Below are 15,528 nucleotides of genomic sequence, written 5' to 3' on the forward strand. Positions count from 1 at the left end.
CAACTTGAGTAACATAATTGTTTGTGAGGCAGCCATTCTTATCTAATGTATTATTTCATGTGAAACTTTCTCTCTCTCGTGACAAGCTGCCACTGTCATGCAGTGGCCCCTGAGGACTGGGCAGAGGTCTGGCCTGTGGCTAAACCAATGCTCCCAAGTGCCAGAGAAGCAGGAGAAATAGCATCCGTATTGTCTCAGGAGATGTCAGCAGACAGCCAACAGCCAGCAGTCAACCTAATGCTTTTTGTAAGCTCTAGGTCATGCCTCAATGACAAGAGGTTGACTCTGAGAAATCTGACTAGCTGACAAAGGTTTCTAATCATCACCAAGTGGAAAGTATTCCATTTCATCAACCTTATGAGATTTAGGAGATTGAGTGGGCTTGCTATTGGCAGTGATCATCAAGCTGCCATTGTTGGTGGATTAGAAAGTTTTTAATCAATATGCTTTAACTGGATAGGAGCTATGATTAATTACTTAAGCATGTACAGAGAAAATTAAATATTTCATAGCTAAGTTAATTTTCTTAGTTAGACAATAGCTCAAGGAGCAGGTACGCCGCTATATATCTGTATCTCTTCCACCAGCTACATTATTTGTATCTGTATACTTGGAATGGGTGAAGTGGGTTCAGTCAGCTTGTGTCTGCTACCCTCTGAGGATTTCCTTCATCATTGGCACAGCCAGTGAAACATTTTACCCTTTCTCCATTAACTGGCACAGCAAGACGCGGCCAGAGAGTGAGTCATCATGGACCTGGTATTTTAGATCACACACACACACCGCTTACCTGGGCTGCTCCCCATGTCAGTGTCCAAGCAGAGCTGGACCAGATTACCTTTGAATACCAATTATTTCTACCAGGTTGGCTATTATTAAATACAAGGCCATAAGGCTTTTCAAACGTTCAAGTAAAAGGCCAAATTAAAAGAACATTGGAGATTGCAACGTTTTCAGGATGGTTCCCTTCTAGTTCGCACTCTGGTTAAAGTGTTGACGGGTTGGATTGAACTGAGGTGTTCCAAGTGTCTCCTTTGATATATTCATCAGACAGGATGGAGATTGCTTTTCTGTCACAGAGTCGGCTTTAAAAAAAAAAGTCTAAGTAATTAATATTCTTTTTCTTGCCAGGATAAAGAAGTTTATTCAAAAAAATATATATAAAAGTACATAACTTATAGTGCATGCTCAGTCCCGGCTGATGTCACCCACTGAATACAGTTACATGACCCTACTGCACACACACACACACACATACCTACCGCTTGATAAATATTACACTCCTCTATACATGTATTACTTTATCTCTATCCCTGTGAGCCTGGCCTCATGTTAGTGACTAGAATACAAATGTGGGCAGGTAGGGTTTTATATTTTTGACCTTGCGTATCATTATTGCCGCGCTGTTTCATTGGACATGGTGTGGTATCATCAGCAAGTGCAATTGTAATTAATGGCAGGAGCACTATGCAGGAGCACACAGCGCCAATCTGCCGTGTTTTTCAGACCGCCTGACTAATGAAGATACTAAGGTGAGCCGTCTGTGTACGTAACCTCCCAAAGTGGTAGTCAGTTATTCCTATGCATGTCTTCTATTTGCTTAAATGCACAAGCCTCATTTGAGGAGATGAGTGGTGCCCTGAAACCCATCGCTCCACTAACACATCATTTGGCTCATCACCAGTCACATAAATTGGTCAGCAAAAAGTTTCATTTTGCCCTTGCGAAGTTTGTCATCTTATTGAAGCACCCATAACCCAAGACGCATCCCGTTCATTGTCTCAGACAGGGATATTTTTCTTTCCCTGGCCTTCATGGCAAAGAGGTAGAATAGCACATTCGTTTTTCCCTGCTTGGACTGTCCGTTTTGTTGTGGGCTGGAGCCCGAAGTGATTGAATAGATCCCTGAGGAAGAGGCAATTTCACAATATGAGCATCTCACCACTGAGAGAAGCACAGAGCCAATAACGTTGGGAGCTGAAGTGTCAGAGTCAGGGGATGGTACGTAGGTGCTGCGTGATTGTGTATAGCTGTGGAGGTGGTGCTATAACTCTTAAAACATTGACCTTGACCTGGGATGTCCCGAGAGCAGGCCTTGCAGTGTGAGCCAAGGGGGCCATATTTTCTGCCATGCCTTAAATTACCTGAAACCCTATTTTCTCAATCAGCTGGTTAGTGTACATGGTAAGGGTTAAAGTTAAAAATAAATTTAAAAAGTCTTGTTATTACACAGGAGCTATTTGCATGATTTTATTTTGGTATATTTACTTTAATGTGAATATGAAACAGGTAGTGTTGGAGTAATTGACAACCAAGCGAGGTGCCAACCTGCAAGAACAACAAGCAGACGAACACGGGAGGCAGTGAAGTGGTGCCAGAGAGCAGCGTCAACAATAGCAGTGCTAATGCGGCGCTGCAGTCAACACTGGCTGTGGGAGGGTAAATGCACATCTCTAATTATAGTCAAGGCTTCCGTTAATATTAAACAGCATTATTTAAATTTCTAACTGCTGCCCCCCCAGAGCTCATATAATTGGTTTGATAGACCATTTAGAAGGTTGACCTGATGTTGCTACTATTGATTGATTCTTGTGTTCTTCCCCAGAGGCACACATTTGGGAACCGCTCCCATCATTGACCAGCTGTCATGGCAACCCATCTGGTGAATGTGGTTGCAGAAATTTGACACCCTTAACACCCCTTTCTAAGTAGAAATGTCGGCACCACTGTCATAAAGACGACTGCATTGCTTTTGGGCTTCCTCAGCGCAGCAATGACAACCAGCACAGGACAGAAGTATGACTTTATCATCATTTAGTTTAAACAGAGAGTTTCCATGGTGACTGAAAACCTGCCTATTGAGATAGATATTTAAACAGAGGCAACCAATGACTGATGTCTCATTACTCTATAATCATTAAATTATGAAATCAACAATTAGGTCACAATGAAATAAGTAAAAATATCAATTTAACAATTGCCATTTAAATGGTATGCTTGGAATGCTACCAAGCAGTAAGTGTTTCTATTCTTTTTTTTAAAGTCCTGCATGTTTACATGTGTTTTGAATAGCGCCTTTAAGTTGCATAGACATTGGCTAAAGTGGGCATTTAGCAATGTCTGGTAGAAATAGCTGTGGCTGAAAAATAATCCCATTTCATGAGTCCATTAACACCAACAGTAAGTGCAGAGTCTTATCAATAGCAGCTTCAACCAGTTAAAACATTGATATTGACAGATTCTTAGATGTACTCTTATTTATTTATTTTGTAAATGACACTTGTTTGGACCAGAACTTTGAAATCATCATCCTTTGAAATCACAGTTCACACACCAGCTTTTGATAACAGTTTGAAACCAGATTGTGCATCACATCTCCGGTTTTAACCCTGTTTTGGGGTCATCAAAAATGTTCAGCATAAAAGTACAAATTGAAAGAAGTGTTTTATTTTCCTCCTGATCCTGTTAAAAAAATAATAATAATAATTTCCTTTTGACTTCCAAATGTTGGACCTTTAACTTGAACAGAGTGAATAGAAAGCGCTCCCATCAACATCACCTCCAGCTTCTCTTGAGCAGAATGGAAACATGGCTTCATCGCCTTCTGCTCAGACACCTGTTTCCTTTCATAAATCAACAGGTGCAATTTAACACAGAATGGTAATTCATTTTAGCTCACATCTAGCATGCCTCATAGTAACCATAACAGATCATATTGTGAATGTGTTTCTTTCTGTCCTTGTCATAAATTAAAATACATAGGCACATGATGAAAAGACTCTGCACTCCAGATCATCTCTCCAAGTTCTGATATCTATGTTCAATATATTTGTAGATTAAATCCTTTCCTCCCAGTATTATGACATTCTTTAATTTGGTCATACAATGTAAGGGCAAATATACATTGTTTGCATTTTCTGCTTCTATTTTGACCTTTTGGTTTGCTGACCTCCAACATTTGTTCTTGTTTTCCCCACATGCGGTTGCTCCGTGGAAGCTCTGCAGATGTGGCCAGGCTACTCTGTTTCTATTGGGATTCTTATTCCCCAGAGGGGCAAACTCACAAGAAAGAATTGGTGCCCTTTCAAACAGCTTCTTCGTAAAGTTCTTTCTGCAGTCGCATTGCTAGAGAGAACATATTTGGATTGTAGGGCTGCACTGTATCTACAAGACTTTTAACCAAAATAAGATTAAAAGTATTAGATATTTTCTGGGGGGGGGGGGGGGGGGTTGTTTGGTTTTACCACTGTCAGGATTTACCGTGGTAAGCTAAAGGGGCTTTGTGTAACTCATTACCTTAATAGGCTTGTTGGTGACTCATAACAGCTCTGACACAACTAATTACTGTCACGCCTCGAGGCGGGGCGGGGCCATTCCCTCATTTTCTCTCCCTGTCTTCACCTCACGGTCCTCCTGCAATCAGCTTCATTCCCATCACCTGTGCTCCTGCCACCACCTGCACCTCATCAGCCCGGACACTACTTGAGCTCAGCTCAGTCACCACAGATTGTCAGTGATGTGTCCTACATTCCAGCTCTTGAACCAGAGCTCCCGTGCACCGACCCTGCCCGTTTTCCGGACCCTGCCTCTTTGCCTGCCCCTTGTGTTCCGTCTGCCTGACAACCCGGTGTCTGACCGTCGCCTGCCACTTGGACCTGTCTTTGCGCCTGCCCCCCCCCCCCCCCGGGACCCGTCTGCCTGACCTGCCTGACCACCCCGTGTACCGACCCCACCTGTCTCCTGGACCTTCCTTGTGCCTGCTCCCCCCCCGGATCTGTCTGCCTTACATTTGGGTCCTACCCTGCCCTAGGCTTTGACAATTACCTTCTGAGTTTTAATTTCCAGTAATGACAAAAACATTAAAATTACATTCCGTCAAGAGATATTGTAGCGATCGTGAGGGCCGGTCGCTAAGGTGGACTGTTGTGTGCAATGCACCATGGTTTTTTTGGGGGGATTAGCGTGCTGTGTTTTGAGCACCATGAGTGAGGGGTGTAGTGCGTTGGGTGTCCTCTGGGCGATGTTCACGTGTTGTCGTGTGTACTCCAGTGTCAAAGTAAAAGCACCTGTGGGAGGTAGTGTGCATAACTGACATGAGTTCGACTCCAGTGTGGTTCTTCTCCTTGAGCTTGCTACAATATATATTAGGAAAATGAGTTATTTGGAATGGAAACAGAAATGCAAAGTTAAGCCAAAAGTGTTCCAGAATGAAACCGCTTTCATATTTGCTGTTTTAGCTGTAGATGTGTTGTGATAAGCCATCATTTCCTAGGAGTGGCTGCACTGTAGGAGGGTCATTCAGTTACTGATTTGTTTTCAGTTTTGAAGCCGAACATGTCAGCAAAGTAAACATTACTCAGGATCAATGATCAACAACCCCGTCAACCCTCTGCACATATAATGTCGTAATATCGTCAGTGTGTGCAATAAAAATCACCAAAAAATCACCTCTTTTTCAATGAGAAACAGGATTCTGCTTTGAATCATGGTCAGGGGAAAAAAATGAAAGCGATCAACATGGACTCTTTATTGCCCTCCGTCCACCTCAGTGGTTTGAACATTAAGCCCCATACACACTTAGAAAGATTATAGTTCAAATGTGAAATTGAAAGCTGTTGCTGTTCTCATCACCTCTTTTTACCTCTGTCCCACTGCTAAGAACAACTGTAGGTTCCGAGGATGTTCAAAGAGAAGTGAAAGCTCATAATGTAATGCAGCTGCCATGCTTTCGCTCTAACTCTGAAAATCTGAAAAACACAGAATATCAAACTGCACCTGAGAAGCTCTGAAAACAGACAGGAATGCAAATGATGAAATGTTATGTACAGATTTGAGATTTGTGTTTCTGAAAACACCAAACCATGAAAATAAAAATCTATATTTCATCAAGTACACATGTTTTTAATCTGCCGAATGTAATAATAATGTAATGACAAACAAGTGCTGCGTGAGTAAACAAAAATTACACTTTCCTACAAGCAGGGAAAAACAACATTCACTGGAGGGTTCCCACTAATTTTCCTTTATGGAAGTATACTAACATTAGCCAGATCAAATCCTGTCCTATTGAAAGTGTATATATAAATAGAGAGCATCTTCTCTGTGAAGCGTGGCGCATCAGGTGATCCGGGGTCACTTTCTGTCCTCAATCAGCAGCCTCTTCTCTGATTGCCTGACACGGACAGCAGCTGGCAGCAGCCGAATTCAAATGATGCCCAGGCTAATAAACATTCTTCGAGGATATAATGAAAAGGACGGTAAAAGGTCAAAGGAACAGGAGAAAACAACAAGGTTGTTTTAAGATGTATTTAAGCAAAGTGCAATAATCCATAAGTCTAATGCCAATTTAAGAGGCATAGCAATTGGGCCACATGGGGACAACAGAACTATGTTGAGATCTTGTCATCTGATAAAGTTGTAAATGCAAACATCTCGGCAACCCTCAGCCATCATTTGCTACTGCTTGGGTTTCACTGATTTATACAAACATGTTTGCGTAAATTGCTGCAGGATGCAGCTGGGAAAAAGCTACTAAAAGCCTGTTTTCATGCAGTGAATCAGGAACTACCACAATAATAAAACCAGGAGGTTCTGCTATAGAGCAGATAATTGTGTAGCCATCACTATTGGTGAGGACATTCACAATGGATATACAGTACTCATATGAGATATTGTTGGGTTGGAAATAATAATGACTACATCTTTCAGAAATGTTGGAGAGCATAAAGCCGGGATTGAAACTTCAAGTCTAACAAAACAACAGTTGAGTGAATAAAACGCCGCTTTACTCTGCCATTTAGAACTACATCAAGATAATACTCAGCCATATATTTTTTAACTAATCTCACTTCATAAGAACAATTCAATGAGTGCCGTATCCTAAATGGTTGACCAAATGGGATGCTAAAGCACTAAAGCACTATGACAATCAATGCAAAAACCTTCCATTGAAAATCATTACCCCCTTCGACGAAGCCATGATCATATCCCATTTGATTTGAGCGTATCCGCTTTGGGGCGTGGTGTGAATCTTTTCTACTGATGTAGATCGGATTATTCTAAAGAGAATTCAGCAGCAGCGACTAAAGGGAACTACTGCCTTTTACTTGAGGTTAGTTAGCAGAATTGCATTCTGGTTTTTCAATGGTCCAGAAAAAACCCAAGCACCCTTCACACAGCAAGGTTTCTCTGTCTCAACACCCCCAGGACCTTCTATAAGAAAGGTACACATCACAGAGCACGACCCAATCCAAAATATGAATGCTATAGCAAGTGGAATTAAGCCTGATAAACCACATTCTGACATGCAAAAAACAACGATATTGTGTAAAGTGCTGTTTCTGTTCATTTCAGTGGCACGTTGACTGATTTGCTGTGTCACGCCTGTGTTACTAACGCACTTTAATAATAATGAGGTCATTATTAACTGGATCGCATTACCCTCTGACTTTATGCCGTTGCAGGAACAGGACTGTCATTCAGTCACACTTTGATTCATAGTTTCAATTAGCTGCTGCTCCTTTACTCCATGAGAGAATGTGATTCTGTTGCCTTTGTAAACACCAACATGATCTTTAAAAAAAATTGCTTTAAACATGCTCATGATAGGAGTTCATTTACATTTAAATTGGATTAAAAAAAAGTGTGCCAGTAGAGTGTGGTGTGGTTTGGGACAATTTCATTGATGCTAAAAGTTTGTTCTGCCAAACAAGATGCTGAATACTCGAACGCTCATGTTTGCCAAGCAAATAAAAGTCATGCCAATACATTGCTTTCAGTGAAAGGGGCATTCACATGTCTCTACGCGCTCTTCATGTCATTCTTACATGCTGTTTCACAACATGTTCACTGGGTTGTGCTGGCAAAGCTTGTGTAAAAGCAAACGCTTGAGACTTTAGGGCCGGTGAAGAATATCTCCTTTGAAATACGGCTGTTGCTTCAGAGAACAGTCCAATTCTGCTTTTATGTAAATATATAGCATATAGCTTGCGAGCCATATTCGATGATTATCCCATATTGCCCATGTGTCGTCACAGTTAGCCTTGTCATTTAATATGTAATGTTTATATATGTCATACGCCCCGGTCAAACGCGCAACATGAGTCAGGAGACCCTACCCTTACAGAATTTGCCAGCAGTTTAGTGATAATCTGCCTGCCCATACCCCGTAGTGATGCTGCTGTGACCATCACGCCCCTGCAGCAGTACTGAACCTGAGTTTGTCCCTCAGTTAGCCATTAGAGTGTGGTGGCTACTGTGAAAGAAACATTTCTTTTACACATGCATCTTTTAAGAAAGACTTTTGAAAGCAGTTTCCTGGTCTGAGATACTACAGTGCATTTTCAGAATTATCCTGGTGACATTTTAATATTAAACAGACAGCCTTAATTCTTATGTAGGATTTTTGTTTTTTTATTTAAGTGAAGTATTATTATTGTAAATGCGCATGCGTTGATGGGGAGACGTTTGGTACATTTTCTTAAATAACAACTTGTGAGGTTGCATCAAGCGTAGCAGGTCTGTATTTTTTTATGGCTTCTGCGGATGTCTTTTATTCATGTATTCTGAGGATGGTTGTGCATTTTTAAATCAAAACAGAAGAAAAACCAACATTCCGCTTCATCAAACATGGTTTATTGACTGAAAGTTTCTGGCTGTTTACTTGTGTCCAAACTTTAGATAGGTGCTGTGAGGCTGATACAATAATAACTATTGATTCAGTGGTACTTGACTGCATTCAACACAATGCAGCTATCACTGCTCTGGGTATAGTGGGAGAGAGCGGGGATGAACATCGTTATCAGTTTGAGCCCAGATGTGGTTTCATTTAGTCAGCTATTTATGAATTTATACAAAGTAAAAAACTTAGTGTTCATTTAATTCAAACGAGGGTCCAAATTGACTCAGAAAGACTCATCATGTCGTGTGTACAGGACACTGTTGAGTTAAATCACAATGTGAATGATAATTTACAATGTAGGCTGTCGAAAAGAGGAGAAGAAACAACTGCTGATGTTGAAAATGCAAATACTTTTGTGGAGAAAGGGTGCAATTATTGAGTGCGAGAAGAAAAACGTAACTTAAAGTAATAAGTAGCCAGTTGCTTTTAGCAGGGAGTAATAAATCAAGCAATTACTTTTTTCAAGCAAGTAACTAGTAATAAGTAATATATTACTGATCTTGGGTAACTTGTCCAACACTGGTTACCACACGGAAACACTGATGATCTGAAGAACACTGAGTGGAAGACCAGGGCTCATCGGAGGGGTGGAGTGGCGCAGCTGATGAATCAATGCCAATGATCAGAAGAGGCGGGGGTGGGAGTATAATGGGGAGAAGACCAATGAGCCACATCTTGGAGGTACAAACAAATACATTTAGAGACAGACAGGAACATCACGAAAAGGACAGAACAGAGGTAGACTGCTGAGCCTGACAGGTATTATAAGCGCAAACAGCAATTATTCAGAACGTGATGGATCTGGACAGAGAGGTGTTCAGTGGGTGTTAAATTCAGTGCCCCTCCTTTATGAGAATTAAACAGAAATTAAGTAAGTTTCCACTCTCGTTACAGAGAAGTTACATGTCTGGACACCGTAAAGTACAGATTTCCCTGTTAAAATAAATGTACCATTCATAGTAATTATAATTTAAGGCCTTAGAGCAACTTAGATGACAGGAGATTGATTTCTCTTTTCATTTCTCTTATGAATACCACATCCACTCCATAACTTTGCCTTTCGTGTTATAGGAATGATGGTTTCATGAGCTTCCACCTGGGGCCTGTCTGTGCAGAATGTGCATATTCTCCCTTTAGGTTCTCTGGCTTCCTCCCACCACCAAATGCATGCAAACTTAGGTGAATTGGTCACTATAAATAGTCTGTCTGTGTGGCCTTGCAATGAACTGGTGAATTGTCCAGGGTGCACGCCGCCTTTCGCGTGTAGTTAGCTGGGATAGGCTGCAGCGCAACTCCTGACCCGCATTACGGTACGTGACTGAAGTAAATAATTTAGAGCGTTCACTCTGCAACTTTATTTCTAGAGCTCAATGAACCAGACGGTTTTATCAGGACATGTTTATGTCAGTGTCCTCAGCCAAAATAACATCACATGAACTCATTTAGACATCAGTTCAGTTTAATCATTTAACATCGTGACACTCAGTAAAAACATGTCAAAGCAATCTATAAGAGAAGGATGATAAAATGACAATGTTGACAGCATGAATCTCACACTCATCAGTCACATTCCTGCATTTTAAACATACTCATTTTACTGAATCTAATAAAACATGGCTGCTACTATAAATTCATTACCTGCAGATATCACATCATTTTTCTCATTTAAATGTTTGACTGATTGTTGAGCTTGTTTAGCCTTTCGCTGACTTTTTCTTTGTTGGTGTCGTGTGTGCGTTTTTATGGACTACAACTAATTTATGCACAACACAGATTTGGAGATGAAAAGTTACCATCACTGGGGATTGCTATAAGTCATGTCATTAATGATTCCCACTAAGGAATATAATAGTTATCCCACCTGCTCTTGAACAGAGTGATCTGAGTGAGGCAGTATGAATAGAGCAGTGGTTATAGCGGGACAAACAATACACAGAAGCTGCAGTCCAGCCCGTGGACCTGACTGCCTCTCTCTCTCTCTCTGCAAGTTTTTAATTAAAGTTATTCACCACCATATCATCAACGACTAATGAGTATCTGGCAAACATAATGTATTTTTAATGAGCGGGAGTTTCATCCAAGAAGTGGGTGTCAGTATTCCAAGTTGTCATAAAGAAAATCCCATTGTCTCGACACACGTCTGTGATTATTCTCTCTGCATCGATCACAGTGCAATATGGGCTTACCGCTGCCTCGGTTTGTAAAATATATTCCGATCAGTCACCTGGAGAGCTTTGCTTGTACAGCCGGGGAGCATTTGCATGTTACAACTTGAACTCTCTCTGCTGCTACCAGTTACATTCCATTTCAGCAGCCTGGCTCCCTCCTACCGCCGTGTCTCGGTGAAATGCCTTCAGTCAGCTGCATGTTTTTGACAAGCCGCAAAGGCCGAATGCATAATTTCATGTTGGCTCGCCAATGCTGTCTGTGTCTATTTACATAAATCACCCAGCTGCAGAGTGTCAGTTCATTTAAAATAAATAAGTAAATAAATAAATAAACAGAGTTACTATCCAAACCAAGCCCACACTCCTCCTCTCTCTTTTTATTTGGTGAACTCACTATAGTGTAGCCCAAGTGACTAGCCAATGTTGACTTTGGGTTTAATGGCAACAGAATCTATACTTATTACATTATTTTTGCAGCCAAAGCCACCAAACAGATGCAGCAATACAACTAATTAATATAAGAGCACGTGCTGAGCTGCATCACGTATACATCTGCTGATGTAGCAGGGAAACTGTCTGCTACAACACATATGGTAACACTCTTTGTTTGATGCAACTTATAAACAAAATACAGTTCAAGCTTTGCCGGCTCAACAATATAAACGTCTTTGCAGGTTAAACACAGACTCTCGCAGATGCATCCCTCATGTCTCAAACCAGCAGCTTCCTTTCTATGGGTCCAGAACACTGCAATATGAACGAGAGAGAGCAATCACCTGAACGCAGAACGCCTGGGCTAACTACTTCTCTCGCTCTCATTCTCCGTCACTGATCTCTAACCAAAAGCCCACTGCCACAGCAGCAATCTCTTTTCCTGGTGCACCATGCCAACCAGCCATGTGCTTCCTCATCGCTCCTCTGCCTTGCACCCCTGCTACATGTCTTTCGTTTTGCACTCTTAGACCTAAGGCTCTCACACAGCCTCATCTCTCTATCCTTGTACGAAAGATAAATCTACTTCTTCTCTTTCATCAGCATCACTCTTTAATCTGATTAATCCTTGATGAGTTGCTTAGTGACGTCAATAAAACCTCAGTGAAACTCAAGACAGACACTTTGACTTGCTGTTGCTTGAGGCAGCGCCATCCCATAAAGCCGATGCCATTGTGCTGATGCTGTATTTGTGTTGCTGTGCAGTTGTGACAATTGTGTAGTACATTTTATCTGTGGTGTCTGCTAGGTTATGTGGGGTCACAGTGGAAGCAACAATCAATACTCCACCTATCACGTGTCATGGTGGAATACATACATGTACTAACACGCATATGTTTTTCCCACCCTAAATCATGCACGCTCTGATATCTTCACCCTGCTTCTGTGTCTCATCCCTTCCTTGCCATGCTTTCCCTTCTCCCTTATACAACACGTCTCCCCTCATGTGACCATCCTGCTCTGAGCCCTCATTACAGCTTATTGATCGTGCCCAGTGCTTTTCTTCCTCATACTCTTCCCCCCGCTTGCGCCATTGCAGCCGTCTCCATTTACAATCACGCTTGTCGATACCATCTCTTTTCATTTAGAGATAGAAATGATGTGCAGGTGCTTCTATCTCCTGAGTGATCAAAAGTGCATGAAATAAGCACCAAGGGAGAATGAAGGAAGGAAGCAATGTGTGTGTGTGTCGGGGGGGGGGGGGGAGAGAGTGTCGGATCTGTCGAGGAATCGGTTGGTATTGATACAGATAAGCGGGTAAAATACAAACATGAACTAGTTTCATCCATCAAGAAACAAAGGAAAGATGTTGTCATGTCTCATTGCACCTTCCTCTGTGTGTGTGTGTGTGTGTGTGTGTGTGCTTGTTTGCTCCTCGTCACCTCACCACCATTTCCCCCACATCACTAAAACTCAGGTATATATCTAGCAGACTTAACTCTGCCACAACAATACAAGTATTGCAGGGAGGGCGGGGAGAGAAAACAGCGATCAGAACCCTGTCTTCTTTTCCCCTCCCAGTTTATTCCAACTACCTACAGCCGTCGTGGGAGGCCGTGTCGTAGCACAATATGACAGCGATAGTGATCGACAAAGGAACTAAGCCTCTCATTCCATCCGTGACAGAGAGCAATGGAGAGGGGGGCTTTGTGAATACCTGATGAGTTCAACCAAGGAGGTTCAATCAAGCCTGGGGAAGAAGAAGGGGAAAGACGGGTGTGAGGAGTGAGACAAAATCAACACATCCTGAAAGGCTTTCTCACTCCTACCACCGCTTTCTATCAACCACCCCCTCCCTTTCCTTCTATTATTTGTCCATCGTTCTCCATCCCTACATCGTTGCACTCCTTTCACTCGGTTCGCCTTTGCCGCTCCGTTGCTCTGACTCCTCAGCCTCAGTTTGTCGCAGTCCCACGAGGGCCACTTTAGCTACACAAGGGATTTGAAGATCAGGGGCCAATCTGCTGAGGGACGAAAGCACGGGAGACTTCTGCTGTCCTTCGAACAGATGCAATAACTCGAGATTTAAAGTATCAACGGGGTATTTGCAGTCAATTGCGCGTTAAAGGGGTTGCTGCTGGTTTAAATCATTGACATGTAATTGATAACCAGCATGAGAGAAAATGACAATGGCAATGGCACCAGCAAATTAATTCAGTTCTGTGCGCTCACTGAGTGTTTTTCAGTATATTTATTCAAGTCATGAAATTGGAGAAAATGTAATGGATGTCCAGCATGAAAGAGAGGACTGATAAGGCTGTTAAGCCTCAAGAATGAAGCATCCATAATATTGCACAAATGACCTAAATGTATAATAACTCAGAATTCAGTAGCACCAAGGCAATGGTGAATGAATCCAGATCCTTTAAAGAAAACTGATCAGTTAATCTTGAGTGTGACGGTTCTTTCTCAAAAAGTAGCTTAACAATGCTTTGAAACTTAATTCACAGTAATTATCCTTTTAATCAGCCTCTATTTACCCTTAAAATACTTCCATGTTTGCCTTAATGGACAACAACAATGGAGTAATAAATACATCAGACAGAGGCAGGCAGTGTACAATTTATTCTCCATAATGTATTGGTTTCCCATCTGGCTTTTTTTTGTCTGACAATTAAAAATGGTGAAATATAAATACCGTAACTCTGCATGACTATGTGTTTGTGACAATAAACTTGGTTTCCTATTTTGAATTTAAGCTGAGGCTATGAATTAAAAATACAGTAAATCTCAATATTATTATCCAGATGCAAAACACTTGAACAAATTGCATCACATGTAAATCACAATGCATTACTTTTCATTACATGTTGGATTAAATTTCTGTCATAAATTGATGTGAAAAACATACACTTCTGTATAATAGATGAGCACAAGAAAATCAGTAGACCATAATAAATGATCACTCAAGTCATTCATCAAGTAAATTGCCAGCCTCTGAAATGTGAGGATATGCTGAGTTTAGCTTTTTTGAATATTATTGCAATGATTTCTTTGCATTTTATATTGTTAATTTGGCAGTATCTTGAAGATGACATCATGGACTCCAGGAATTACCTAGCTAATTCTCATCTTGACAGGCTACCTCAGTAATTGAGTAATTGAGATAATAACGGACAGATTCATCATGAACATAAATGACCTTTAGTTTGATGCATCTGAAATAATGAACTTGGTGCTGGGAACAGGAAATACTGAGAAACTAACATCCACATAAATGATGCTCACCAACCAATGGAAAAATGAGTGTTGCGTATTGAACAGACGCAAATTGTTTCTGAGTGTGTGCAGATTACGGCAAACGAAACCTACCTTTGATTACAAGGATTGGCCTTGGCATTTTCAGTGATCCAAGATAACAACTAAAGGAACGGAAGCCCTTTTGCTTGCGTAACGTATGACTGCTTTAACGTGAAAGGTTTGCCGTCGGTAAGGAAACCATGTCACTGTGTCACGATGAAAAAAAAGGGCACGTCATGCTGAAAGTTGTTTATCCACCCGAGGCTCATTTATAGAAGAAAATGCTCTTTCTTTTTTATTGTCAGAGGACGAGCGGGAAGTTTAAAGATCTCCAGTGCAGGTAAAACCCTTTTTATTTTATTTTAATCAAATGCTCTATTGAGGTAAATCCAACAACAATTATCTGTTGCCTTCACATAGTAAAATCAATATCGTATAGTATAAGCTGCTCTGCAGGGAAGCAGACAATTTTGCTTAGAAAATATATAGATTGGCTGAAAAGTACCTCTGACATAATGTCAGAAATATATATCAGAACTTTCTATTATGAGCTATTTAATTGCTGTTTACAGAAGTTCCTGCTGCGGTGTGCCCATTATACAAATGTCTTTATTCCCCCTGTATTTATTCTTAAGCCCACGTGAACCCATGATGCACCACAGCACTTTCCTCCTACGCTTCGCCCATCTCCACAGAGGTACCAGGCCTCTATAGCTCAGAAATGGGCAATGTTTCTGCAGATTGCAAGGAGGCTCGGAGGGAGAATATGCAAAATGGAATGTGACGATGCGATGGAGATAAACGCAGTGAACCATCATAGCAGGTGTTAATTGGGTACATCGGTGTGCTGCTTTTCTTCCCCTTTGAGAATAAGGCAGCCAGATCTACGGTGACTGAGGACTACAGTGAACAATTGATTATGCATTGTCTGATTTTGGAGGAGACAGT

This window comes from Brachionichthys hirsutus, chromosome 4, assembly GCF_040956055.1.
Source record: "Brachionichthys hirsutus isolate HB-005 chromosome 4, CSIRO-AGI_Bhir_v1, whole genome shotgun sequence".
Taxonomy (NCBI): domain Eukaryota; kingdom Metazoa; phylum Chordata; class Actinopteri; order Lophiiformes; family Brachionichthyidae; genus Brachionichthys; species Brachionichthys hirsutus.